The sequence below is a fragment of the Zingiber officinale genome, chromosome 1B, assembly GCF_018446385.1.
Source record: "Zingiber officinale cultivar Zhangliang chromosome 1B, Zo_v1.1, whole genome shotgun sequence".
Taxonomy (NCBI): domain Eukaryota; kingdom Viridiplantae; phylum Streptophyta; class Magnoliopsida; order Zingiberales; family Zingiberaceae; genus Zingiber; species Zingiber officinale.
Window position 1 is genome coordinate 104163795 of NC_055986.1, and position 24683 is coordinate 104188477.

General features: G+C 41.3%; 1 long non-coding RNA gene across 1 annotated transcript; it reads left to right on the plus strand.

The window, feature by feature from the left end:
• The first annotated feature begins 22081 nt into the window (after window positions 1-22081).
• On the plus strand, window positions 22082-23589 carry LOC121970648. Its single transcript, XR_006108995.1, has 2 exons — window positions 22082-22676; window positions 23393-23589. It is a non-coding gene; the product is annotated as an uncharacterized LOC121970648 (long non-coding RNA).
• Window positions 23590-24683: the final 1094 nt, after the last annotated feature.

Consider the following 24683-nt stretch of genomic DNA (forward strand, 5'->3'; position numbering starts at 1 on the left):
GAGAAGGTCTGGTCTCCGACAACGATCAACTAGGGAGGAAGAGATCCGCTGGTTGAAGCCACGACAGGCAGAGGACAACAGTGGATCGATGACTAGGGCTCTACCAGAAAGATAGGATCGAATGCTCGGCTCCCGGTGAGTTCTTAGTGTCCGCTGCTAGGGCTAGGAAAAATGGTGGCTAGCGTCGGCAATCGGGAGGCACGACGAGGGTGTATCAGGAGATGGGTAGCGACCGGATCTGCGTCGGTGATGAAGAGGGGGAAAGAGGTCGGCGATGGCCACGGTCAACGATGGTGGTGCAGCGTTTGTCGGACAGCATGGCATGGTGGTGTCAGCCAAACAACGCAGCATCCAGCAGCATCGACAATGTTGGGGGATCGGTGATCAGAGCTCATCAGCGTCAGAGCTCGGTGGTCCGCGATGATGACAAATTAGGAGAGGGCAGTGCGTGAGGGAGAGCAGGAGTTTGGGCGTGTGCGGTGAACAAAGAGGAAGGAGAAGTTATACCTAAATTTAAACTTAGGTTTACTTTAATTAAACCCTAAGTTAACTTCTCAATCAACTCCCTCTTAATGGTTATTCCAAACAGGCTTTCTCCAATCCCAATAACTCTACCCCTTAAATTATATCATACGAGCTCTAATTAAATCCCAGAAAAATTCTAAAAATTCTAGAAAAATCCAATAAGGTTATTTCTCAAATAACCTTATTATTTAATTTGTGATATCTTACAAAGATTCCTTGAGTATTATTCATGGAAGACACCTTCGAGAGCTTCGAAGGTGCCTTCAGTCAAATAATGTAGAAGACTTCGACAACAATAAGAAATTGAAGTTGTGAGATAAAGTTTTGGGGTTGAAGGCACCTTCAAGGCTATAGAAGGCGCCTTCAACGCTCAATAAAAGAGCATCTCAACCAAGACTTCTCACACATCCCTTCTATGATCTTCTAAGCATTTGTTTGACGTTTTGACTTCTCCAACTTCCTGTTGCTACTTTGTTACGATATTTATGCCTGACTGTCACTGAGAAGACATCTAACACTGAGCCAAATTCGATCATCTTCAAAAGTGTTAGGTAACAAAGTTTATTTATGTACTTAATTATTACAAAAGGAAAAGTGTAGTGTGTTACACTTGTTCCTATTCTTTTTATACTCACTCCCCTCTTTCAGTGGTTCTGGAAGAGTTTATTATTGGATTAACCATCGATAGGTCTGCGAAACCTGGGTCTTGGAGTAAGAGTTGTTGAAGGCTCCGAACCAAGTGAAACCAAATGTGTTTTTCTTTTTTCTTTTTTTCTCATTATTCTGCTACACTTGTACTTAGTTTTTAAAAAGTAAGAATTTTTTTTTAAAACTACGTGATGGAGTTGTTGCATTAATGATGATTGTATCAGTATCATGATTATTTACATCATGTTCATCATTGCACTATATGTATATGACCATTGCTCCCTTGTGAAATGAGTTAGTTTAATAACCATTGCTCTCTTGTGGTATAAGCTAGTTTGACAACTGATAATGAGTATTTTGGTGCATTATATTGTCTCTTATTCTTGACATTTTTACCTTCTCACATGCTTAATTTTATGGTTATATTATATTTTATGAGTAAAATCTATTTTTGGACTTAATTATAAATTTCTTACAAATTGTGGAATTTAATTTCATGTTTTATTTGGTTTTGTAGGAAATTCAAAGAGCCATGAATTATGGTCAAGTTGGATCGAATTTGGCTTGATTTGGAGTCAAATGGAGGAGATCAAGCTGAACTAATATGAATCGTTGATCAAGATCTAGTGAGATCCTGCCCTTTCAGTCAGATCAAGTGATCCAGCATTTCACCCTGATTTAAAGTGATCTGAATCATCCATAGAGATCATCCTCATCCAAAGAAGTAGAGCTCCAATTCAAACCCAATCCAAAAGCCCACTTTCAAAAGCCCAACTCATCTAATTTGAAGCCCAATTTGAACCCTACTCTTAATGAACTAGATCTAAGCTTTAATGGACCCAAACCCAAAACCCATTAAGAAACCCTACCTTTTCTCACACAGATGGCACAGTCCCGAACATAATCCCTTCTCTCGTGTTTTCCTCTTCCTCACGCAACTAGGGTTCGCAATCCTCGGCGCCTTCCACAACCTTCTCTTCTTCCTCACCACTGGCCGATGACCACTCTTCCCTTACCTTTACTGCCGCCGGTTGACCAACCCTTTCCACTTTCTCCTGCTTAGATCCAAGCAGCGACGACAGAAGCACAAAGTGGTGGAGGCAGCAAGCAACGACAAAATTGGGCCATAATCAAATTGGCGTCGTTGTCGGGGACAAGTAGCGGTGTTTGATGATCTTAGGATTGTTTTTCTATTTTCTCTCTTTTCTTGTTTATATTTTTTATGGTTGCAAAAATTCAAAAATATTGTTAGGGGCTTAATTATTTCATCTCTTGTATCCATGTGTGATATCTTATATACTTTCCTATGTCATTTGATGATATTTGCATGAGTGTTTCGGGTAAGACCAGGAAATATCTTTTGTGTCATCAGTAGTTCAAGAGTTTCAGAGTTTTAGAGTTTTAGTGTGTTCAGGATCTCAGACTTGATGAGTACTGATCCGGCGGTAAGAACAGGGGACCCCCGTTCCGGGAAGTCAACGCCACGTGGAAGTCAAAAGGTCAACAGGCCGATCGGAAAAGGGTGGACCTACCGGCCGACCGGGGTCTAAATGAAAGCAAAGGCACCCCGGCGGGGAGTCGGGGTTCCGACGCTCATGTTGAACAGGGTCGTATGTCCGAGCGGGTAGCCCGCTCGGCCAAAGACATAAAGTAGCAACACTGCGAACAGTCCACAGAGCACACGACCGGGAATCTCCCGAGTGGACCAGCGCATACGAGTGGACGTGAGGGAACTGCCGACCGGCAGGACGCTCGGTATGGGGTAAAAGGAGAAAAGGACAAGGGAACATCTTCTGACAGCGGGTATGTTCGACGATCAGGCCATACGCAGGATCTTATGACAGAGGGTTCCGCTGTCCCATCAAAGATGTGCTCGGACTGTAGCAGTATGGTGTCAGGTAAGCTTTTTTGGCAAGCCCATACTGAGGTATGGGCTGAGGACACGTATTCACCTCGGTATGTGTGCTTGAGCCCCTTCACAGCTCTATATAAGGAGCCTCACACTTCGCCGGAGGTACGCATTCTCGCAGATTCAGAGCCACTTTCTTGTCCTCCTCTTGCCTGACTTGAGCATCGGAGGGTCGTCGCCGGGAACCCCCTCCCGGCCCGACTTCTTTGCAGGTTCGCCTGAGCTCCATAAGATCGGTCGAAGATCTACGTCAGCAACTCGGAGAGCGCCACGTGCCCAGCGTCCGTTGATTCAGCGTTCAGACAGGATCAATTTGGCGTCGTCTGTGGGAACGCACCTGCATCCGAGCGGAAGCAATGGACGAAGCTGGACGACCGCATACAGTGACGCTCTCCATGGAGGAGCTCGACGCTCTGATCGAGTCAAGGGCAGCTAAGCTCATGGAACAACAGAAACAGAAGGCACAAGCCGAGCGGATGGAGCAACAAGCGACGCCAGCGTCAGGAAGCCGAGCGGCATCAGAGTTCCGACCGGAGAACATCTCAGCATGGGGCCGAGATAAGGATCCGATCGGCATTCAAGGGGAAGCACCATTTGGCCTGATCCCTTTTTACCAAGCCTTTTTTCGTACGCCTCCGGAGTTAGCGCCAGCTAACACTTATCGGGCGGGGTGAAAGGTGCACCAATGTAATCTGCTCTGTATACTTTCTGTTCGCCTGTATCCTTTCAATGCAGGAACAAAGCGAAAAACTCAACTAACATTGTTCGTCGAATGGCCGACTAACCGAAGACCCCGTACCGTTCGGCCGGGCGTACGATATCCAAACATCGGCTCAAAATCGAAGGCCCTGCGCCGCTCGGTCGAATATATTGTCCAAGTTAGGCTCGAAGTCCGTCGAGCTCCGACGTTAAATATCGAGAGTCGAGCCAGCGACTATAAACCCTCCGAGCGGAAGACCGTCGAGCTCCGACGTTAAAAATCGAGAGACGAACTGGCGTCTATAAACCCTCCGGCCGGAAGACCGTCGAGCTCCGACGTTAAAAATCGAGAGACGAACCGGCTTCTATAAACCCTCCGGCCGGAAGACCGTCGAGCTCCGACTTTAAAAATCGAGAGACGAACCGGCGTCTATAAACCCTCCGGCTGGAAGACCGTCGAGCTCCGACGTTAAAAATCGAGAGACAAACCGGCGTCTATAAACCCTCCGAGCGGAAGACCGTCGAGCTCCAACGTTAAAAATCGAGAGACGAACCGGCGTCTATAAACCCTCCGAGCGGAAGACCGTCGAGCTCCGACGTTAAAAATCGAGAGACGAACCAACGTCTATAAACCCTCCGGCCGGAAGACCGTCAAGCTCCGACGTTAAAAATCGAGAGACGAACCGGCATCTATAAACCCTCCGGCCGGAAGACCGTCAAGCTCCGATGTTAAAAATCGAGAGACGAACCGACATCTATAAACCCTCTGACCGGAAGACCGTCGAGCTCCGACGTTAAAAATCGAGAGACGAACCGGCATCTATAAACCCTCCGGCTGAAAGACCGTCGAGCTCCGACGTTAAAAATCAAGAGACGAACCGGTGTCTATAAACCCTCCGGCCGGAAGTCCGTCGAGCTCCGACGTTAAAAATCGAGAGATTAACCGACGTCTATAAACCCTCCGGCCGGAAGACCGTCGAGCTCCGACATTAAAAATTGAGAGATGAACCGACGTTTATAAATCCTCCGGCCGGAAGACCGTCGAGCTCCGACGTTAAAAATCGAGAGACGAACCGGCGTCTATAAACCCTCCGGCCGGAAGACCGTCGATCTCCGACGTTAAGAATCGAGAGACGAATCGGCGTCTATAAACCCTCCGGCCGGAAGACCGTCGAGCTCCGACATTAAATATCGAGAGATGAACCGACGTCTATAAACCCTCCAGCCGAAAGACCGTCGAGCTTCGACGTTAAATATCGAGAGTCGAGTCGGCGACTATAAACCCTCCGGTCGGACGAATTCAATAAAGAGGTTTGGCGGGTGAGTCGTTTAGTCGATCGGCCAAGTACCCAAAAGTACTTCGTCAACGTCCAGCGAACAACCTCTTTTTGTCAAGACATGATATATTAAGCCGAGTAGAAAAGCTACGCAAAATACTTCGTAAAAATCCCTTTCGAACACAAGAGAGGTGTGATAAGGGGCGACCGGACGGCATGCGTATTGATTAGCAAAAGAAAAAGCAAGAAAGGATAGCATTAAAGAAATTAAAGCCGAACGGCCGAATTACAAAAGGATAGTTTTTGGCCGAGCGACCGAATTACATATAAACTTCTACTCTAGATAATCGTAAAGGTCCTTCGGGATGTTGTCGAGGAGCGCCACTTGATCTGCGGCCGGGATGAGAGCGGAGTCGGGAAGAAGACCCTTGGACTTCAAATATGTCGTGGTGGCGGTCATAGCAAGGTCGAAGGCAGTGTACATCCGTTCGCAGACTTTCTCTGAAAATTCAGCCGAACGGATGTAGTTTAGCCGCAGGGCTACGACTCGGCCTGGCTCAGCCTCTTGATATCCTTTGAAGGCCGCTTGAGAGGCAGCGAGGGACTCCTGCAGAGTTTGCAGTTCATCCTTATGCTTAATTGCATCGGCCGAGCGGCCCGCCTTCTCTCCATCAAGCTGCTCCATCAGCTTTCACTTTTTGCTCCAGCCCCCGAGCCTCTACATTTTTCTTCTCCAGGTCGGAGATAGCCGTGTTCTTCCACTCGGTCGCCAGGCTTATCTTGCGATCTAGAGATTTATTCACGCGCTCGAGCTCGGCCAAGGTGTGGGCCTGATCGGCCGTCTTCTTCTGCTCGGCCGTCAACAAGTCTTGGGCCTTCTTAAGCTCTTTTTGCATCTCAGAGTAAGAAGGGGCTTGGGAGCCGGGCAGACTGCCTGCAGCCTTCAGTCTTCTCAATTCTTCGTCCACCATCGCCAGACGGTTGGAGACAGCAATCTCCTCTACCCATCTCTGCAATTAACAAATTCATTAATGGCCGATTGGAAAGAATGCATAATAAACTTCGGAAGAAAATGCACTTACTCCGGTGGCCTGCTACATGTGGCTATTGGCCAGGTTCCTCAGCGGAATCATAGCAACGCAGGCCCGAGCGTCGGCCCACATTTCAGCTAAGGGCCCTTTCATTGTGATCAGGTGCTCGGGCGTTGTTGGCCGATCGGCTTCGGGCAGTAATTCCTCGGTGGGGAGATGCAGGGAAACCCAGATGGTGCGGCGCCGACCGGGCGTTGTCTGGGCGGAAGCTGGGGAAGGATCAAAGGCCGGCGCCGAAAACTGGGACAAAAGTGTTGAACGTTGGACCTGACGGGAAGCGGGTGGAAGGGCGCTGATCGGAACAGCCTCAAGGGGGTCAGTAGACGTGTCTAGTTGAGAGGGCGTCCGATCGGACGAAATCGCCTCCACCTCTGGAGCTTTGCCGCGAGCGGCTGCGGTGGCCCGTTCGGACGGCTGGACAGCGGATGTGGTCGACCGAAGTGGAGTCTCCACTCGGCGCCTCTTTTGTCGAAGAGGCCGCTCTTCTTCTTGAGTAGAGTCTTCCTCCCGGATGGAGGGCTCTTGGCTAATAGTTGCTCCCGCCGACCCTTGTTGAGTGGCGCTCTCTCCCTCATGCGAGCCGACCGGCTCAATGCCGAGCGCCTCCATCTCCTTAGCAGCTGCGGCCTCGAGCGCCGCCGCCTTCCTCTTTAAAATACCAGCCATCACCGACTCCATGACAATATTAGCTGCAAAGGAAAAAGGAAAAAATCAGTTAGCAATCAAGGCAAAGGTAGGAGTAAAAGTCTTACCGAAGCCGCTCGGGAGGGGGGTTCTGATCGGGCTCAGGCCGAATATGTACATAACCCCTTCCGGAAGGAATTTGTTGATATCAACCTTCAGACCGGCTAACATGTTGGCAGCATGAAGATAGTCCGGTCGGGTTTTGAACCTTTTGAGCTCTGGTGAGGTTGGTGGTCCGATCTGCCACTTCGTTAGGAAAGGGGCCCGCTCGGGAAGGCGAATATAAAAGTAGAATTCTTTCCAATGCTTATTGGAAGAAGGTAGTTTATTGAAGAAAACTAAACCGGGCCGAGCCTGGAACATGTAAATGCCCGGCTCAGACTGTTTAGGGTAGTAGAAATAGTGGAAAACCTCCGGTCGGAGGGGAATGTTATGGATTTTGAATAGGATTACAACGCCGCATAGAAGGCGGAAGGTGTTGGGAACTAGGCTTCCGAGCGGAACGCCGAAAAAATTGCAGACGTCAATGATAAAGGGATGAATGGGAAATCGCAGACCGGCTGTGAACTGGTCGCGGAAAACACAAAAAGCTCCGCGCGGCGGTTTGTGTGGCCGAGCGGAGGGAGTGGGTAAGATAAGTTCGAGGTCGGAAGGAATCTCAAAATTATCTATCAAAAGATCGACTTCGCGCCGATCGAAGCGCGACTCCATGGTAGTATACCATGGGCCTAGGGCTTGGTCTTGAGGTTGGGAGGAGCTATCCATTGTCCAAGCGGACGAAACCAAAAAAGATGAAAGAGAATAAGAGGAAGAAGATGACAACGAAACAGTACCCCGAGGACAAAAACTTAGGAAAGAAATGCAAAGAAAACACCAGAACCAAGGAGAGAAAATAGGAGAACCTTATAACGAAGAGGAGGATCGAAGGAAGAACACCGGAGATCGTCGGAGAGCAGAGGAGTTGGATCGCCGGAGCGTTGAGAAGGAAGAATCGGGAGGCACGCGACAGCAGAAGTGAGGCGAAGGAAAGAAGAGAAGGCTTTATAGGGTGGAGCCCGAGCGGCCTCCACCGTCGGATCCAGGTCGCGAGAATCGGAGCACGCATCGCGCCATCCATTTTGAACCGCCTCGGTCTCGTCACCCGCGGCGCCGCCGCCGTATGATGATGATAGCAAGGCCACGTGGCGTTCCATCAAGGGGGAGCATTTAATGAGCGCCTTAACGACGCACAGAGCGCATGCCCAGCCTTAATGATGGAGATTGGCGAAACTTTCCGAGGAGGATTGACGTTGACTGGCGTTTTAGCTGCCCCCGTGAGGGCCGAGCGGAGGACAGTTGCTTATGGACGCCGCTCGGCGAAACTGATGGTCCAGTCAGTTGGACTAATCACCTCCTTCGACTAGACTTGAAGGGGAGGCAAGTGATCCGGCGGTAAGAACAGGGGACCCCCGTTCTGAGAAGTCAATGCCACGTGGAAGTCAAAAGGTCAACAGGCCGATCGGAAAAGGGTGGACCTACCGGCCGACCGGGGTCTAAATGAAAGCAAAGGCACCCCGGCGGGGAGTCGGGGTTCCGACGCTCATGTTGAACAGGGTCGTATGGCCGAGCGGGTAGCCCGCTCGGCCAAAGACATAAAGTAGCAACACTGCGAACAGTCCACAGAGCACACGACCGGGAATCTCCCGAGTAGACCAGCGCATACGACCGGCCGGACGTGAGGGAACTGCCGACCGGCAGGACGCTCGGTATGGGGTAAAAGGAGAAAAGGACAAGGGAACATCTTCTGACAACTGGTATGTTCGACGATCAGGCCATACGCAGGATCTTATGACAGAGGGTTCCGCTGTCCCATCAGAGATGTGCTCGGACTGTAGCAGTATGGTGTCAGGTAAGCTTTTCTGGCAAGCCCATACTGAGGTATGGGCTGAGGACACGTATTCGCCTCGGTATGTGTGCTTGAGCCCCTTCACAGCTCTATATAAGGAGCCTCACACTTCGCCGGAGGTACGCATTCTCGCAGATTCAGAGCCACTTTCTTGTCCTCCTCTTACCTGACTTGAGCGTCGGAGGGTCGTCGCCGGGAACCCCCTCCCGGCCTGACTTCTTTACAGGCTTGCCTGAGCTCCATACGATCTGTCGAAGATCTACGTCAGCAACTCGGAGAGCGCCACGTGCCCGGCGTCCGTTGATTCAGCGTTCGGACAGGATCAAGTATTATTGAGAATGACACCGACAAGACTCTCAGAGAACTTTGGGCACCAGATTTGTCAATTGATTCATTTTGCATCAAATATTCTGATTTAGAGACAGACTTCGAGTTATGACATATTGTTCATCTATTACCGAAGTTTCATGGACTTTCTGGTGAAGATCCCAACAGACATCTACAAGAACTAGATATGGTGTGCTCTTCATGGAACCCACTTGGCATATAAGGAGATGATGTTAGACTTAGAGCATTTTCATTTTCAGTAGTAGATTCAGCAAAATATTGGTTGTATTGTCTCCCACCCAACTCTATCACCAGCTGGATCATGATGAAGAAAGTATTTTTGGCGAGGTTCTTTCCTTCTTCTAGGATTGTATCTATTCAAAAGAGTATTTGTGGAATTCAATAATTTACAGGAGAATCGTTTCAAGAATATTGGGAAAGATTTAGAAGACTTGTTGCTAGTTGCTCTCAACACCAGATAAGCGATCAACTACTAATTATGTACTTCTATGAGAGATTGTGTCCCATAGATAGGAGTATGGTTGATGCAGCTAGTGGAGGGGCTCTAGTTAACAAGACATCTACTCAGGCCAAAGAACTTATTGAGATTCTGGCTGCAAATTATCAGCAGTATGGGACTAGACTGATGATTACTAAAGATATTCATTCCTTTGCCAGTGTATTCCCGACCAGGATCCAGTATCAGCAACCTGATCCTCAGTATTATCTGACTCATCAGTAGGGCAGGTATAATTTTTTTGTAGGATTAGGGTATGGGAGTACACAACAAGGGATTTCTAAGTGACCCAGTATTATCAGCCTTACTTTCAGCACCATCAACCTGAGCAACATTTTAGGGAGCAATCACAACTATTTTGGCAACAACAAGAAACACAATTCCAGGAAAGAACACATTCATCAATATAGTTATAATTGCATTTAGATCAACCTACTGCATCAATTCCTGAGAAGATGGATTGTAGAGTTTGTGATATTCCTGACTTTTATTCTGCTACTCTACATGACTCTTCTAGTTTTTTATATCGTGATGTTGTAGTTGATTTTGATATTATTGTTGTTGATGATATTGATATTCCAAATAGTCTTGATGTTGCAGGTATAGGAGATGATGATGGAAGTGTAGGGGAGACCCAGGAATCGCTTCCAATGACTATTTTACCATTTGAGATAGTTGAGCTTGCTATTTTACTTAGTGACGATGGAAGTGTAGGGGAAACTCAAGAATCACTTTCATTGATTATACATAATCCAGAGCCAAATCTTTCTCCTAACCAAGATAATGTTACATTCACTATTTTAGACCCTCTGGGTACCTTTCAGGATAGTAAGGTTGATATTTCTTCTGAATTCTTAGAAAATTCCATGGAGGTAATTAAGTTTGATTGTATTGAATGTGACACATCTTTTGATTCATGCTTTGTTTATATTGATATTGTTTATAGTACATCTCACACAGCATGCATGCAAGAATTGCATCCTCTTTTTAGTGTACAGGATTTCTACAGACATTTCATTCGCAGTCATTCATGCAAGGATGCATTCTATCATTTAAAGAAAGTCCTAACCTTTTATGCAATAATGAAGCTCCTGGAGTGGACATTCCAACTGAACCGTCTTCGGCAGCCGGAGAAAATTTTTGAGGAGATAATGGTGGAGGGAGCGGTCTTCACTTCACCTACATTCATTCCACTTCCAGATTGGCTTCTGGAACTAAATCAAGTCCGACCACCAGAAATTCAGGGGAGTCTATTCCATCTTATTTCTTCTTTTCCTTTTTTCTTGTTTACATGTCTTTACTTTCTTTTCTTTGTTTGCATTGTTTACTTTTACTTGATAGTTCATTTTTAGTTTTCCTAGTCGAGTTTTCATAATAAATTCCATATGTGTTCTTTTTATCATCTTATAAATTGTGAAAGTTAGTTAAATTTTATTGTCGAATTTGATGATTTATTGTCATGATTGAATTCTTGGATTGCATGTAATTACAACTTGGTGATGGACTCTATGTTGATAGATTGAGATGATAATCTTTGATATACCTAGTAAGGATATTTTTGAGCCTATTATTCCTATTGATGCGTGATGCATTTGTGGTTAATGCTACTCTAGAACTTGCTTAATTCTTTCGAGACCACATTATCATAGGTTTGCATGATCTTTATGAAGACTATCTCACTTTTTTTTATTCATTCCTTTTGTTATCACACTTTTCTTGAATAATCCCCCTATTTTTTTGATATTTCATTCATTTCTCTCTTGCATTCATTTCCACTTTACTCTTCTTATGGATGTGGATATTTTTGAATGTTCTATGATAAGTATTTTGCCCGAGATGGATAAAAATTTAAGTGTGGGGGGAGAGAAATAGCTTAGTAGAATTTAGGGAAAGCATAGGTGAACCATACTTGATCATCATAGGTAAACCATGCTATTTATCTTTATATTTGAGCTATTGATGATGATTAAGGAAGACGCACAACATGTTTGAAAAAAAAAATGGAAACGAAAAAAAAGTGAATAGAATGAAAAGAAAAAAAACAAAAAAAAAAGTAAAAAAAAACATGTTGTGCTATTTTTGTATTCATGTGTGATAGAATTTTTAGAAGAGACAATTTTTATTGTAGTAACATTTAGATTTTATTGTCTATCATGAGTGGTATTTGATTGAAAAGCTATAGTGAAGGTAGTCTATATGTTTATTGGATTTATGAAAAAATTTGGCATGTGATATTTTGTATTCATTTGTAGTAGAATTTTTGTTAGTGACAATCTTTATTGTAGCGACATTGAGATATTATTATATATCATGAGTGGATTTTTATTGAAATGCTAGATTAGAGATTGTTCACATTTTTATTGAGTTTTTAGAGCTAGCTTGGAAGTTTGGATGAGAAATATTTTTGGGCATTATTTACTCGTACTCATCTACGTAACATTCCAATATATCCATGTCTTCCACCATTACCTTGCTTAATCTTTCTTATTGTTTTTCTTACACTATCATTTACATTGATTCATGTTTCCCTTACATTTCAAATAATGCCTTCATTATTTTATTGTGCACTCTTATGTATATAGTGGTGGAGGTTAGAAGCAAAGCAAGCATATGGTAGTGCATGAACCATGAGTAGCTTGAATGAGCCCCACTATTGCATGTATATGAGAGGAGAGTCACCATTACTTTTCTTGTGAGGTTATTTTATTATCATCCTTAGTTTATTTATTGAGGATTGAAATTATCATGTTTGTCAATTAGTGTATAAATTGAATCCATGAATTCTTAGTGTTAGGATGTATACTAAAATTCTAGCTTTTTGTATGAACATTTATTTTGAAATGAGAATCACATTGGTCAAATGTCTGCATTTAGTTAAATGTAGTTGTCCATTTAATTTATATTGTAGATAACATGGTGTGTGGTGTCACACAGAAGATAATGCTATCAGTTCTTTATAAATTATAAATAGTAGCTCACAACCAAGATGGATTGGGACAAACCATTGGAATGGTTGTAGTGTGATTTGGTATTAGTTTATCTTAACTATATAATTACACTAGTACACCATGTGTGTATTGAGTAGGACCATTTGAGGTTGTTCCTTTTATACTAACTACATAAAAGAATAAAACCTCTGTTATTATGAATGTATGCACTCTTAATCCCGATATAATAACAAACACATATACTTAGTATTTATTTCTTTAATTTATCAAAGGGTGAGATTTATTCAGTTAAATCAATAGGCCCGATAAGTTAAAAATTATATTATTTATATGGGTTGATGATGCCCTAGTGATCTAGGTTGATGATGTCCCCTTGAGGAGCTTATAAGGATTATCAAGTAAACCCTACAGGTGGACTTAGTCCGACATGATAATAAGATTGAGTGGTACTACTCTTGGAGCTAGATGTTAATTAAGTGAGTTGTTAGTAACTCATTTAATTAACGGACATACGATATCTTAAACACAGGGAGACTAATGCACTCATGATAAGAAGAAGCCCATATTGTAATATGGGATTGGTGCGGTAGTTCAATAATAACTCTTTAGTTGTATGAGTTATTATTGATGAACTTGAGTTGGGTGTTCGGGTCGAACACAGGAAGCTCAAGTTCATCAGGAGGCCAAAACTAATTCCTCCTCTCGGTCTCTGTTGTAGCATCTATAAAGCCTCGCATTCATCCGTTTTGGTTTTGTTTCCTACCCAAGAAAGGGGGCGGCCACATCCTTGCTTGGTGCCCAAGCAAGGGGTCGGCCAAACCAAAAGGAAAAGAAAAGGAAAAAAAAAAAAAAGGGGAGATTTTTTTCTTAACAGAATTAGAGATTTTTCTAAAATGAATTACGTTGATTCTTTCTTAGAAATTTTCTAAAAAGAATTAAGAAATTTTTCTAAAAAGAATTATGTTAATTCTTTCCTAGAGATTTTTCTAAAAAGAATTATGTTGATTCCTTCTTAGAAATTTTCTAAAAAGAATTATACTAATTTTTTCTAAAAAGAATTATGTTAATTCTTTTCTAGAGATGTTTTCTAAACAAAAATCTATTACTTTTTCTACTTTTTTTTATCTGGGGCAAAGGGTTATAAAAGGAGAGGAGGTTGTGCCACAACAATCAACAATTCAATTAAGAATTGATAAGTTTCTCTCCACAACTAAAAACCCTCTCCTTTCCCTCAAGGTCATCGCTCCATTCTTTCTTTTCTTTCCTCTAGGGCCAGTGCCCCACTTCTTTTCTTCTTTCCTTTTCTTCCCTTTAGGGTCGGCACCCCATCTTCTCTTGGTGGCCGGAGCTTGGAGGAAAAGAAAATGAAGAGACGAAGCACCTTGGTGGCCGGCGGTTTGGAGGAGAAGAAGAAGGAGGAGGTGTTCTTTTCTTTGCGTCTTTTGGTGGTAGGCGGCTTGGAAACAAAAAAGGTTCGAGTGTTTTTTTGTCTTGGTAGATAGTCGCCCACACGACGTCCAAGAAGAGGAGAGGAATACGGTAGAAGATCAAGAGGTTTTTGTCTACAAAGAAAGGTACAACTAGTTATTTATTCTGTAGCACAACTAGTTTTGTTTTCTTTGTATGGATCCTGAAATACCAACACAAGAGGCTAGCGATTTCGTGTTTTCATTTTTGTGCTTTGATTTGTGTTTCGATCTTGTACTTTGATTGAGATCTCTGTAGTTAAACCTAAGGTTACTGTGAGAAGTTTAAATATTCAATTTCTTTGAAAGGCTTTGTCTAGGAAGTGGTGGATCATCCCATAACCAAGAAGGCCTAGTGCCTCACCTACAACCTGGAAGCTGATCCTTGAAATAAATATTTAATCAACTTCTGTAATATGGTTTAACTTCAGAAGAACACAAGGGTTGAACTTGGAGTAAAAATGTTAAGTTTTGTTTCCAATCCAGGTTTAACTTTGAAGAACGGACTTGGAGTAAAAATGTTAAGTTTCATTTCTAATCCAAGTTTAACTTCTGAAGAGCACATGGGTTGCTAGGAAAAGTTTTGTGCTTGTATAATTTTTTTTTTTGTACAGGGGAAACATATCAGTATTCCAAGTAGCACCCAGCAAGTGGTATCCAAGCCAGGTTTTCTGCCTCTGTGTGTTTGGTTTTCGGTTAAATTATGCACTACTCATACATAAGTTTAGGCCGGATAATAGTAGGATGTGCTAGATAGATTAACTCTGTGGTTCTAGGCATCCTAGATCTAACTATTATGGCTTTTATGTGCTTGTGTGTGATTTGAACCCTCGGGCATGTCGAGGTTGTGGTGTGCGCATGATTGTAATAATTAAATATGGTCAGTTGTCGTATTATTATTATTGTTGTTTTACATTATATTCGATCTAGATTACATGTACATTCCCTTGTGGAATATAGGATCGATAAATGTAAAATTTTATTTTTGTCGCGGGTAGTATCCTTGCGAGGAGTGGTGCTATTTGAGGACCAGAGGTGCAGCAGAGAAGGAAACAATATAGATGCGATGGCTTGATCCATTCGCTGCATACGCGACGGCTTGATCTATTGACAGCATATTGGAGGACAACGTTGGATGATGCCATAATATTTGGAAATTTTATTTTCATATTTATTACATTTATATGTTGTTTTATGTGTTATGATGTGTGCTGTGATGTGTGCTATGATGTGAGTGCATGATTAAAATTCCTCAATTTTAAATAACTAAGTGGGAGAGGGTTTATTTAATTAAATTTCACGGTCTCCATTACTGGTTTGTAAGTGATGCATTCATACTTGCACGTTGGCTCTGATTGTCTTCCTCCACATCAGATGAGTTTGTTTACGGATCACTAGATCAAACTTCCTTTATGGATGATTATAGGAAATTATTTAGGTTTTTGTGATCTTCTCCATATGAAGGGGCACAATCCTATTTAATAGACTAAGTATCAAGTAATGGTATACATTTAGGCACATTTAATAGTATCCTCTCCATCGAAGTCACTGCTATTATTTTGTGTGACCGAAGAAAAACCAACTATTAATTTTATTTGTCATAAAGTTAGGTTGACAAGATAATAAAATTAATGGGTAAACCTCCTCTTACAAATATTTGAATTAGTATACGTCCACACTATCGTGGCGTACTAAATTCACGATGTTTTGAGGTGTTGGTGAATTTAAATTATATTATTTGAGGGATCAATATTATTTTAAATTCTAAAGTTTTGACCAAATAACTTATTTTGTGATTCTCAGGATTTCAAAATGGCTTTCAATCCTCTCGCTGTTATTTTAAAAGAAAACAAACTTACTGGTCCCAATTATATTGATTGGAAACGAAACTTGGACATTGTCTTAACTGCTGAGGGATATAAGTGCCTACTTTTTGAGGTTTGTCCTAACGAACCTAATAACGATTCTAGTGAAGAGGAAATTGACAGGCATAGGAAATGGGTCAAAGCATATGAGATGGCGCGGTGTTACATTTTGGCATCTATGTTGAATGTGCTGCAACATCAGCATCAGACCTTACTTACTGCCTATGACATGATGTACAATGTCAAAGAACTCTTCGGACACCAGAATCGGGCTGCTAGGCAGGAGGCTATGAGAAACTTGATGACAACCACCATGACTGAGGGAACACCCGTAAGGGATCATATCCTCAGGATGATGGCTCATTTGAACGAAATACAAATCCTTGGAGCTAAAATCGATGGGGAAACCCAGGTCGATATCATTCTCCAAACGCTATCCAAGAGTTTTGAGCAGTTCCGCCTGAACTATAATATGAACAAAAGGACATATTCATTGGTGGAACTTCTGACAAGCAGCAGAAGGGCTATTTCGTCAAAGTTCTCAAATTCACATTGCTGAAAACGTTTCTGCTTCTAAGCTGAAAGGCAGGAAGAAGAAAAAGAAACAAGTTGGTTCAGCAAAGAAGGTGATTCGACCTCAAGGGACTGGACCGCAAGCAGGGGTGAAGAAGCCGAAGGGCAAGTGCTTCACATGCAAGCAGTCTGGACATTGGAAGGTGGACTATCATCACAGAAAGTAGAACAATAAAGGTATATCTTATTCATTAGTTGTTGAAACATGTTTAGCGATGTTATCTACTAGTACCTAGTGTGTAGTAGATACGGCAGCCACTGATCATGTTTGCAATTCTTTGCAGGGTTCCAGGAAACTCGACAACTACATGAAGGGGAGATCACCGTCTACATGGGCAATGCTACGAGAGTGGTGGTTGTTGTAGTGAGAGATGCTTATTTATCTTTTGATAGCAATAAAATATTGATTTTGAGAAATTGTCTTTATGTACCAAGTTTTAGAAAGAACTTGATTTCAGTTTCTAAACTATTTATGGATGGATATTATGTTTCTTTTGATGACAAAGTGGTTGTCAATAAAAATAGGATAGTTGTCTGTTCTGGTACGTTGGTTGACAATTTGTATACTCTAAATCCAATAACTCCCACGATGCAGCAATTGGAAATTTAAAAGAGAGAGATTTTAATCTTTCCCTTTTAGAATTACCAAATTCGTTTTGGGGATATACTATGGAAACGATAGTGAAAATTCTGAACCTGGTACCTTCTAAGTCAGTACCCTGTACTCCCATAGAATTATAGAACGGGCGTAAGCCTAGTTTGAAACACATTAGAATTTGGGGTAGTCCAGCACATGTGCTAAAGGGAGATGTTGATAAGTTGAAATCACGTACAGAAGTTTGCTTGTTTGTGGGTTATCCTAAAGGAATGAAAGGTGGTTTATTTTATTGTCCTAAAGATCAGAAGGTCATTGTTAGTACCAATGCCTGATTTTTAGAGGAGGACTACGTGATGAACCACAAGCCCATGAGTAAAATTGTTCTTGAGGAAATAAGAGAAGACACATCTACTTTAGTACCAACGGTACAAGATTAGATACCACAATAAATTGCAACGCGTGTCACAAATGAAGCACAATTACAGGTAATGCCTCGTCGTAGTGGGAGGGTTGTTCGTCAACCTGATAGATTCATGTTTTTGGGAGAGTCTTCGGACTTGATCCCTGGTGAACATGAATCTGATGCCTGGACATATGATGAAACACTCCAAGATAATGATGCAGCATCTTGGCAAATTGTGATGAACTCCGAAATAGAATCTATGTATTCTAATTAGGTCTGGGAGCTTGTAGAACAACCAAATGGTGTAAAAACCATTGGATGTAAATGGGTCTACAAAAGAAAAAGAGGGATAGATGGGAAGCTGGAAACTTTCAAAGCAAGGCTTCTTGCAAAAGGATATACTTAGAAAGAGGGAATCAATTATGAGGAAATCTTTTCGCTGGTAGTCATGCTTAAGTCTATCCGGATTCTTTTATCTATTGCTGCTCATATGGATTATGAGATTTGGCAAATAGATGTCAAGACAACTTTCCTTAATGGAAGTCTTGAAGAAAACATCCATATGAAGCAACAAGAGGGATTCATTGCAAAGGGCAAAGAGCATCTTGTATGTAAGGTCAATCGGTCTATTTATGGACTGAAACAAGCTTTGAGATCTTGGAACATCCTATTTAATGAAGTGATCCAATCTTATGGATTCATTCAGTGTCTGGATGAGTCTTGTGTATACAAGAAAAGTGACGAAAACGTGGTGATATTTCTTATACTATACGTAGATGACATTTTCCTCATTGACAACAATGTCAAAGTGTTGTCATATGTAAGGGTATGGTTGTCCAAATAGTTTGATATGAAGGACTTGGAAGAATGTGGACATATAATTGGGATCAAAGTAATAAGGAATCGCAAGAAAAGAATGTTGTACTTATCCCAAACTTCATACATTGATACTATCCTAGCTCGTTTTAGCATGCTAAACTCCAAAAAAGGTTTTCTATCTTTTCGGCATGGAGTACCTTTATCTAAAGAGATGTGTCCTAAAACATCAAACGAGATAGAGGAGATGAAGGCAGCTCCTTATGCTTCGGCTGTAGGAAGCTTAATGCATGCAATGCTATATATGAGACCGGATATCTGTTTTGCCATGGGCATGGTTAGCAGATATCAAAGTAATCAAGGACAAGGACATTGAACTATCATAAAGCATATATTAAAGTATCTGAGAAGGACTAGAGATTATATATTGGTTTACCAGGCAGATGATTTGCTCCCTGTAGGTTACACAGATTCGGATTTCCACTCAGATAGGGACAATAGTAAGTCAACCATGGAAGCTGAATATGTGGCAGCTTCTGAGGTAGCCAAAGAAGCAGTATGACTCAGAAACTTCTTGATGGACTTAGATGTAATTCCTGGTTTACCCAAAATTATCACAATTTATTGTGATAATAGTGGTGCAGTAGCAAACTCGAAGGAACCACAAGCCCATAAGGCAAGTAAACACATTGAACGCAAGTACAACCTGATACGAGACATTGTAAAGTGAGGAGAAGTAGTTTTCGCCAAGATTACATTAGCAGATAACCGAGATCCTTTCTCTAAGGCCCTTCCTGTGAGAGCTTTTGATGGGCATGTTGAGGAGATGAGAATTAGATGTATAGCAGAATATATAGAAGCATAGTCTTTTAGTATAAGTGGGAGATTGTTAGGATGTATACTAAAAGCCTAATTTTTTATATGAACATTTATTTTGAAATGAGAATCGCATTGGTCAAATCTCTACATTTAGTTAAATGCAGTTGTCCATTTAATTTATATTGTAGATAACATGGTGTGTGGTGTCACACAGAAGATAATGTTATCAGTTCCTTATAAATTATAAATAGTAGCTCACAACCAAGATAGATTGGGACAAACCATTGGAATGGTTGTAGTGTGATTTGGTATTAGTTTATCTTGACTATAAAATTACACTAGTACACTATGTGTGTATTGAGTAGGACCATTTGAGGTTGTTCCTTTTATACTAACTGCATAAAAGAACAAAAACTCCGTTATTATGGATGGGCATACTCTTAATCTCGATATAATAACAAACACATATACTTAATATTTATTTCTTTAATTTATCAAAGGGTGAGATTTATTCAGTTAAATCAATAGGCCCGATAAGTTGGGAAATAATATTATTTATATAGTTTGTTGTTGATTATAAAAGGAAACTGTGTCCTAGTGATCTAGGTTGATGATGTCCCCTTGAGGAGCTCATAAGGATTATCATGTAAACCCTGCAGGTGGACTTAGTCCGACATGATAATAAGGTTGAGTGGTACTACTCTTGGAGCTATATGTTAATTAAGTGAGTTGTCAGTAACTCATTTAATTAACTGGCATACGATATCTTAAACACAGGGAGACTAGCGCACTCATGATAAGAAGGAGCCCATATTGTAATATGAAATTGGTGCGGTAGTTCAATAATAACTCTTTAGTGGTATGAGTTATTATTGATGAACTTGAGTTGGGTGTTCAGGTCGAACATAGGAAGCTCAAGTCCATCAGGAAGCAAAAACCAATTCCTCCTCTCGGTCCCTGTTGTAGCCTCTATAAAGCCTTGCATTCATCCGTTTGGGTTTTGCTTCCTACCCAAGAAAGCGGACGGCCACATCCTTGCTTGGTGCCCAAGCAAGGGGTCGGCCAAGCCTTGTTTCCTACCCAAGCAAGGGGTAGGCCAAGCCATGCTTGGTGCCCAAGCAAGGGGTCGGCCAAACCAAAAGGAAAAGAAAAGAAAAAAACAAGGGAGATTTTTTTTCAACAGAATTAGAGATTTTTCTAAAAATAATTATGTTGATTCTTCCTTAAAATTTTTTTAAAAAGAATTATATTAATTCTTAAGAAATTTTTCTAAAAAGAATTATGTTAATTCTTTCCTAGAGATTTTTCTAAAAAGAATTATGTTGATTCTTTCTTAGAAATTTTCTAAAAAGAATTATATTAATTCTTTCTTAAGAAATTTTTCTAAAAAGAATTATGTTAATTCTTTTCTGGAGATTTTTTCTAAACAAAAATCTATTACTTTTTCTCCTTTTTTATGTGGGGCAAAGTGTTATAAAAGGAGAGGAGGTTTTGCCATAACAATCAACAATTCAATTAAGAATTGATAAGTTTCTCTCCACAACTAAAAACCCTCTCCTTTCCCTTAAGGTCGATGCCCCATTCTTTCTTTTCTATCCTCTAGGGCTCGTGCCCCACTTCTTTTCTTCTTCCCTTTTATTCCCTCTAGGGTCGGCGCCCCATCTTCTCTTGGTGGACGGAGTTTGGAGGAAAAGAAAACAAAGAGACGAAACACCTTGGTGGCCGGCGGTTTGGAGGAGAAGAAGAAGGAGGAGGCGTTCTTTTCTTTGCGTCTTTTGGTGGTAGGCGGCTTGGAAACAAAAAGGGTTCAGGTTTTTTTTTTATCTTGGTAGATCGTCGCCCACACGACGTCCAAGAAGAGGAGAGGAATACGGTAGAAGATCAAGAGGTCTTTGTCTACAAAGAAAGGTACAACTAGTTATTTATTCTGCAACACAACTAGTTTTGTTTTCTTTGTATGGATCCTGAAATACCAACACAAGAGGCTAGCAATTTTGTGTTTCGTTTTTGTACTTCGATTTGTGTTTCGATCTTGTGCTTTGATTGAGGTCTCTGTAGTTAAACCTAAGGTTACTGTGAGAAGTTTAAATATTCAATTTATTTGAAAGGCTTTGTCTAGGAAGTGGTGGATGATCCCATATCAAGAAGGCCTAGTGCCTCGCCTACGACCTGAAAACCGATCCTTGAAATAAATATTTAATCAACTTCTGTAATATGGTTTAACTTTAGAAGAACACAAGGGTTGAACTTTGAGTAAAAATATTAAGTTTCGTTTCCAATCCAGGTTTAACTTTGAAGAATGAACTTGGAGTAAAAGTGTTAAGTTTCATTTTCAATCCATGTTTAACTTCTGAAGAGCACATGGGTTGTTAGGAAAAGTTCTGTGCTTGTACAAATTTTTTTTTGTGCAGGGGAAATAGAACGGTATTCCAGGTAGCACCCAACACTTAGGTCATTTGAACTTGACAATCCTAGGTAACTTTCTTTTCAATATTTTCTAAGCATGATTGAGAATTGCTAAGAGAATGCATCTTTAGTAAGTTTTCTTCTTTTGTTGATTTGCTCGAGACGAGTGATAATCGACATTTGGACATATTATTTTATTATTATAACTCGATGTTTTTTCTATCTTTTGTATCCAATTATATATTTTTAGTGTGTTTTATGTGGTTGGATCGTTGTTAGTCTCCATTTTAATTCTTGTATATTTTATAGATATTTTGGATATTATTTGATTATATTGCATTTTGTAGAAATTGAGAGAGACAACAATTGAGGAGAATAACACTGATTTGATCCAATTTGATTTGGTTCATTTGCTAAATATTTAGAGGGAAGAATTGGAGAAGAATCCCAAATTTCAAGCCACATCAAGAGAAGCCCAAATCTTAAGCCCAATTTGAGAAGCCCAAATTCAAATCCCTAATTTCAATTGCCGGTCTGGTTCAATGCGTCGGTTCAGTTGAAGCTTGAATGGCACCCGGTTCAATTGCAGCTTAAAGGGAGAAATGAGGTACAGACGTACAGTGCAGCTTGGCTCGGCACTATGCGCAATTTGCGCGTCTTTCTTCTCCGCACGCCCGACGCCCCCATTCTCCTCTCCTTGTGATTTTCTCCAATCCGGCGATGACAGCAACTCCGGAGGACTCTGTGAGCGAGGATTTCTTCTAGGGTTCATCTTCTCCGGTGAAGCGTTTCTGTGTCGGCGCGGTGTTCCTTATCCTTTAATCTCTCGACAAAGGAGGGTCTTCTGTGGATGGCGTTCTGAAAGCAGAAGCTTCCAAGGAGGAAATCGGCTGCTCCATTTCTTCTCCGGGTGTTCTTCATCCCTCCCTCAGCAGACATCTTCTGTGGACGGCGTTCCAAAAGCAGAGGAGTCCAGCTGAGGAATCTGACTGTGTCTTCATCTTCTCTGGTGGAAGCTGCTGTGGAGCCATTCTTCTGTGGACGGCGTTCCGAAAGCAGAAGTCTCTTCGAACTCCGGCTGAAGCATCCCATATCGGCAGAAGCATCTTCATCCCAGAGCTGTAGATCAGAGATTCAGTTGTTGTGTTTCTGTTCACCGGGGCTGGCGTTCCAAATCCGGGTCTCCGTGTGACGGCAGGATTGATGGTTGATGAAAAGTGGTTTGGATAGTATAGTTTTCTTGACTATTTAGTTGTTACAACTTTCATGATTGATTTAGTGTTATTTTCTTATGATGCATGTTAGATTGTTATTTTTAGTACTTTGTTTAGTTTCATTATGTATAATTGTTGATTCTTTATCATAGTGTGATAATATAATGTAGGTTATCAATTATGCATAGTTAGATTTCGTTTAATCGTTGTTAAGCTCGTTTAGTTTAATTGCACTTGTCTTTATTTGATTGTTGCTTTATTTATGCATGTTTCTTCTGTAGAAAGGATCCTCACAGCGTAGAGTGACATTACATTGTGAGTTCATATTTGCTAGTTAGTTAGGATTTCCTTATTTGCATTAAGTGTAGAAATTTCAAAACAAAACCCTGTTCGATTCCGTCTGAAAACAAACGTCCTATCACTTGTTCCATGTGAGAGATGATCCGGTCCTCTACTATACTACTTAGTGTAGGTTAAGGGATTCGGTAGATTAGAAATGAATTAATTTGATCTTGCGCAAGTGACAGTTGTGTGCTTATCAAATTTCGGCGTCTTTGCCGGGGAACCTAGTGATGTTCATTTGTTTTTAGACTGTATATAGTTTCATCTTTATCTTGTTCTTACTTTTCTATTTTGTTATTTTATTTTTCTTTACTATTTTGTTATTTTATTTTTCTTTAAACTTAACTATTAGTATCTCCTTTTGCTCTGGAACTTTGCAGGTTGAAGGAAAGGAGTGAGAGGAGAAATACTACAGTATATCGAGAATAAAGACCTATTTTAGTCAATTTCATCATTTAGACCACTGTTTCAGTTTTTCTATATTTTGCATTTCATTTTTTTTCGATTTCATTCTCCCTTATTTCTATTTTTTTGGTGGTTGTAAAAATTCAAAAAAAGTGTGGTTAGGGCTTCATTATTCATTGCTTGTATGTATGCATGTTATCTTGTATATTTTCCTGTGTCTTTCGTTGATATTTGCATGAGTGTTTCACGTAAGACCAAGAAATTTCTTCTATATCATTAGCAGTTTTAGAGTTTCAGTGTGTTCAGTTTAAGATCTCAGATATGTCAAGCAACATGGAAACAACACGGAAAAGACTCTCAAAGAGCTTTGGGCACCAGACTTGTCAGATGATTTCTTTTGTATCAGATATTCTGATTTGGAGGTCAAGTTCGAGTTATGGAAAAATATTCATCTAAAACAGAAGTTTCATGGACTTTCTGATGAAGATCCCAACAGACATCTGCAAGAATTGGATATGTTGTGATCTTCATGGAATCCACATGGCGTGTCAAATGAAGATGTCAGACTTAGAGCATTTCCATTCTCACTGGCGGATTTAGCAAAGGATTGATTGTACTGTCTTCCACCTGATTCTATCACCAACTAGTTTGAAATGAAGAGAATATTTCTGGCGAGGTTCTTTCCTACTTCTAGGATTGCAGCTATTCGGAGGAGTATTTGTGGAATCCAACAATTCACAGGAGAACCGTTTCAAGATTATTGGGAGATATTTAAAAGACTTGTTGCTAGTTGCCCTCAGCACCATATAAGCGATCAACTTCTGATTATATACTTCTATGAGGGATTGTGTCCCATGGACAGGAGTATGGTTGATGTAGCTAGTGGAGGGGCTCTAGTTAACAAGACATCTGCTCAAGCTAAAGAACTTATCGAAATTATGGCTACAAATTATCAGCAATATGGGACTAGACCGACGATTACTAAGGATGTTCATTCCTTTGCCAGTGTACTCCCTACTAGGATCCAGTATTTTCAGCCTGATCCTTAGTCTTATCAGATCCATCAACAGGACATGTATAATTTTGTTGCAGGATTCGGGTATGGGAACACACAACAAGGTAATTCTGATTGGTCCCAACATTATCAGTCATATCTTCAGCATCAGCCTGCGCAGCATTTTTGGGAGCAATCACAACAACTTGTACAACATCAAGAAACATAATTTTTTACATCATTTAATTTAATTGCACTTGTCTTTGTTTGAT